At 41.7% G+C, this 5,486-nt stretch overlaps 1 pseudogene; it reads right to left on the reverse strand.

The window, feature by feature from the left end:
- Window positions 1–1,120: 1,120 nt before the first annotated feature.
- Window positions 1,121–5,094, reverse strand: LOC138174533 (DNA topoisomerase 1-like; annotated as a pseudogene).
- Window positions 5,095–5,486: the final 392 nt, after the last annotated feature.

The following is a 5,486-nucleotide window of genomic DNA, read 5'->3' on the forward strand; positions in this document are numbered from 1 at the left end:
AAGTGTCTGAGGCCATTTGAACTCAGGTCCTCCTGACTCCAAGGTTGGTGCTCTATTCATTGTGCCACCTAGCTGCCCCAATGGGTTCTTATTTTTCTTTTTAAAAGTTTTTGTGGTTTCATTTCTCAACAAGGAATGGGTATTGTATTTTGTCAGATGCTTTTTCTGCATCTGCTGAGAACTCTCTCTCTCTCTCTCTCTCTCTCTCTCTCTCTCTGTCTGTCTCCGTCTGCCTCTCTCTGTCTCTGTCTGTCTGTCTCTGCCTCTGTCTGTCTGTCTGTCTGTCTGTGTGTCTCTCTGTCTCTCTCTGATTTTTGGAGGGAGGAAGACAGGGAAATTGGGATGAAGTGACTTGTACAAAGTCATATGGTTAGTAAGTGTTAAGTGTCTGAGGCCATTTGAACTCAGGTCCTCCTGACTCCAAGGTTGGTGCTCTATTCATTGTGCCACCTAGCTGCCCCAATGGGTTCTTATTTTTCTTTTTAAAAGTTTTTGTGGTTTCATTTCTCAACAAGGAATGGGTATTGTATTTTGTCAGATGCTTTTTCTGCATCTGCTGAGAAAATCATATGATTTCTGTTCGTTTTGTTATTGATATGGTAAATTATGCTGATAGTTTCCCTAATACTGAACCAGCCCTGCATTCCTGGTATAAATTTTACCTGGTCATAGTGTATAATCCTAGAGATATGTTGCTGTAATCTCTTTGCTAATATTTTAGTTAAAATGTTTGCATCTATGTGCATTAGAGGAATTGGTCTATAATTTTCTTTCTCTGTTTTGGCTCTTCCTGGTTTAGCTATTAATACCATATTTATGTCATAAAAAGTAATTTGGTATAACTACTTCTCCATCTATTCTTCAAAATAGTTATATAGTTTTAGAGTCAATTGTTTTTTTTTTAATTGTTGGTAGAATTCATTTATAAATCCATCTGACCTTGGAGATTTTTTTCTTAGTGATTTCATTGATGGCTTGTTCAATTTTTTCCTTAAAATGTGGTTACTTAAGTATTTTATTTCCTTTTTTGTTAATCTGGACAATTTTTATTTTTGTAAGTGTTCAGTAATTTCACTTAGATTGTCAGATTTATTAACATAGAGTAGGTCAAAATAGCACTCTACTGCTTCTCCAGAATCTGCACAGTTTTCTTCTTAGCCTCTACTCCGTTTTGGACTGGGCATCTTTCCAGATTTTGGCCTAGGCTTTGACATTTTTCAGATCTCTTTGGACCTTGGCCAGCCCATGCTCCTTGGCATCAATCTTGGTCTGCAGGTTCAACATGGACTTTTCAAATGTCTTTGTAGGTGTCTCTGATGGTAACAAAAAAATCACAACAGCTCTATTGGTATGGTTATAAGAAAGTTTCTTTCCTGGGATATTTCCATCGATGTCAGTTAGCTCCTTTAGCTGCTGCTGTAGCATGAGTACATTGTATGTACAAAAGACCTTGGCTGTCAAGCCCTCCATGAGATCTTGAAGGTGCTTATTGATGATCCTGGTGTTCGGTATGTCAAAACAATAATCCTCAGGCTGCTTGTTCTCCATAAATGGCTAAAGGTTCTTAAAAAAACCCTTTTCTCAACATGGATCTTCTTATAGTATTATATAGAATCCTTCCCTAAGAAATCAAACTCAACTAGATATTCATGACCATTCATCTTTAGACGTATGTCAATATGCTCTACTTGGAGGGAAGTACAGACTACAGTACCCCCTTCTTTCTTCTCATTACCAGATCTCAGGGCAAGTTTATATAATGCTATAGCCCTCTGCTGTACTTTCATTTCCTTGGCCCACCAATCTTCTTGTTATTGGTTCTAGATCTTGTCTACACCCTTCTTCAATCCCTGAGCTATCTCACATTTCTGCCAATTCTTTTCCCCCTTGATTCATGAGCTAGGATTCAGCATAATATACTTGATGGATCCTTGGATATTCTCAGTCCACCACATCAGTCAGGTAACCTTGTTGTCATGTCCAACTTCTTTCCATTTGTGTCAGGGGGAGGAGAAGGAACTTTGGCCTCTTGCTACAGTTGATAGTATATCTTTAGGCATAATCTGTCTTTTCTACATTCCCATCTTGAATTTGGCAATTCTCTCTCTGTGATTGTCCATAACACAGAAACCACCCTCTTTCTTTTGCTTTTTGCTTTTTGGAGGGGGGAAGGTAAGGCAATTGGAGTTAAGTGACTTTCCCAAGGTCACATGGCTAGTTTTGTCTTAAATTTCTGAGGCCAGATTTGATCTCAGGTCCTTCTGACACCAGGGCCGGTGCTCTATTCACTGCCACCTAGATCCCAGGAAACCATACTCTGTCAATAGCCTTTCATTTTCCTCTTGGATTTTCAGTTTTTCTTCCATGCTTCCATGCTTCTGATTGGGCTTTGAAATACTGGCTTATCTGACTGAAGTGAGACTGCTGATACTGTTTTTCTCTTCCTTTGTCATTTCCTTTCTCCAGTCCTTGAAGAAGTTTTTCCTAAATATCTCCTTGGTGGCACATTTATGGTCAAGCATTTTTGCAAAGAATGTAGCCACCTCTTCTGCTTTGGGACTCAGCTTCACAACTTTGCCATCACAGCAGAGTTTGACATCTTCTGGCAGGTGGAGCCAACACAGGACCTTTGTGTTGCAGGAATTTCCACCTGATGACTTCAGGTGGCACTATTGCTCCCACCACGTCCATTTCTGCTCCTCCTCTGTCTTCAGGTTATCTTGTGCGTCTTTGTTCTTGGTCTTCCTTGGTTTGGTAGCCTCCTCTCCCTCTGGTTTCCACCTCTTCTCCTTTTTGCTGGCTTTTCTTTTTATTTCTTGGCTTTAGAATCAGCATTGGCATCATCTGGAGGGTTCTTGAAAGCTTCTTTAGATGCAGCAGAGTAGCCCTCACCATTGGTAATACCGGGCACACTGGAGGAACCATTTTCATTCTCCTTTATCTTGGCACCTTCAGCTGGTCTCCCTTGGCTTCCTTCCTTCTTCTCATCTCTAGCTTTGTGCTTGTCTTTATGCGTCTGGGCTGGCATCTCCATGCATGTCAATACAATCTCCTTTTTCTCTGTTTCTTCTCCTTTGTGCACACTATGATTGTGCTTGGACGTTTCCTGATTTTTTCTCTTATTTTTGTGCTTTTTGTGTATGTGTTCTCTATTTTTGTGTTTATCCTTGTGTTTGAGACCATCATTTGCTTGGAAATCTACATGGATCTAGGAGTCATAGGGCCTTCTGTCGGCTATAGCCTCGGCTTGAGCAGAAGTGGGAAGGCAGGGAGAATGAAGGGGGAAAAGGAGGCTGCTCGAACTCAGATCCAGGCTGTGGGTAAAGTGATCATATTCCGGAGCAAAGGCTCACTGCAGGCCATTAAGGCTTAGAGAAAGCAGCAGCAAAAAGAAAAAGCAGCAGCAAATGCAGCAGCCCAAATAAAAGCAGCAGCAGCAGCAAAAACAGCAGCCCAAACAAAAGCAGCAGCAGCAAAAGGAAACAGAATCTTTATGTACCAGGAATGTCCACTTGAGGATGGTGCTGCAGGCTGGCACTTTTCCTCCTTTTCTGCTCCTCCTCTTTCTTCAGCTTCGCTGGCTCAGGAAGTTGTTTTTTATTTAATTTCTCTTCTATGTCCTCTTATCATCCTTTTTATTTCCTCTCCTCTTCCTCCGGCTTCCATCTCTTCATCTTCTTGCTGGCTTCTGTTTTTATTTTCTCAGCTTTAGAATCAGCATCGCCATCCTCTCGAGGTCTCTTCAAAGGCTCAGTAACTTCTTTAGGTGGAGCAAACACATCATCTGAAGCATCTTTAATACTAGGTGGACTAGAGGAGTGGTTTTCTTTGCCCTTCTTTATTTTTGCACCGGAAGATGATCTCCCTTTTTCTTCCTTTCCTCTCCTCATCTCTATCTCTTCCTGTGTCTTTGTCTCTGAGATGGCATCTTAGTGTTTGGTTTTCTGCTTTTCTCTGTGTTTCTTCTCTGAGAAATCTTTTGCTCACTGTGACTATGCTTGGACTTTTCCCAGTCTTTTCCCTTCTTCGAGTGCTTTTTGTGCTTGTGTCCTCAATTTTTGTGTTTATCTTCCTGTTGGGGAGAATCATTCACTTGGAAATTCTCATTGATCTGGGATTCATTAACTTTGATAGACTGGGTTCCTTTCAGCAATGAAAGGTTATAAGACAACTACAAAAGAATCGTGATGAAAAGAGATATCCAAATTCAGAGAAAGAACTGCAAAGTCTGAATGCAGACTGAAGAAAACTATTTCCTCTCTCTTTTTTTTGTTTTGTTTCCTCTTTCTCATTGTTCACCATCCTTCTTTACCACCTGACTAATGTTTAATATGAAGGTATTTGTGGATCCTATATTTGATTGCAGGCCGACATTGGGGGGAGTAGGGAAGAGAGGGAGGGGGTGAAAATTTGGAAATCAAGGGAATGTGGAAGTCAATGTTGTAAACTAAAAGTAAATAAATCAATAATTAAAAAAAAAGATCTGGGAGTCATTGTATAGTTGATCCATGCTCATGTTGACTATAACCAGGGCATGGGGTCGGAGTGGGAAAGGGACAGGGGAGAGGAGGGTTAAGATTCCAGGGGTCCCCTATGCTAGGACTTGAAGTGTCCATTAGAAATTATAGACACCTAAGCCCCTCCCAGTCACAACCTGCAAGAAGGAGCCCCACCAGTGTCCCTGGAAACCACCTGTTAGGCCACAGCAGTTTAGGGACTTTCCACCTGTGTTTCTAGAAACATCACATCCTTGAACCCCAGAGACAGATAAGTTTGTACCCAAGGCTTTGCTGGAAACAGCACCATACCTTGTTGGCTTTCATGCTCTGCTTAATCCCCTACCTCCTTGTGGTATCACCTGTCTTAAACTGTAAATTTCATTGTTAGCCACATTTCGTTGTTAACAACATTTTGTTCTCTATAAAAACTTGCTCTGCAGAAGGCTTGGGGATGTCTTCCCTAAGTCTCAGGGAGGCAGTCACCAGCCGGCTAATAAACACTCCTATCAACCTGTAATTGGCATTGTTGTCCTGTTATTGCTTGGTTGTCCACTTCACACTGGTCACAAGACCTAGCGCTATTTGGTATCTCCATTGTCAATACTCAGTTCCCAGTCAAAATTCCAAGTGAGAAATCAATGCTTAAGGTACCAAGCATTGACCTGAGCACCCCTGCTCAAAGTTCGAGGGTAGAAAAGAGCATCTAGTGCTTTTAGTACCAGGAAGCAGGGACCCTTCTCATTTGAGGATGTGATTGCAGACCAGGAGTCACAAATTTAGAATGTAGAATTTCAATTCTTGGGGGGGCATAGTTAAGATGGCGGAGTAGAAGCAGGACCTCCAAGCCGTTCAGGCTTCCAGCTTCCCTAATCAATGTATAAAGGGGACTCTGAACAAACTTTGTAGTTGCAGAACCCACAAAATGACACAAAAAAGCTAACCTCCCCCTGAGGACAGCCTGGCAGGCCAGCAGGAATCGGCCAGCAA

This window comes from Petaurus breviceps, unplaced genomic scaffold (assembly GCF_028583685.1).
Source record: "Petaurus breviceps papuanus isolate PSGF00001 unplaced genomic scaffold, PetGlider_PUasm1.0 689, whole genome shotgun sequence".
NCBI lineage: Eukaryota > Metazoa > Chordata > Mammalia > Diprotodontia > Petauridae > Petaurus > Petaurus breviceps.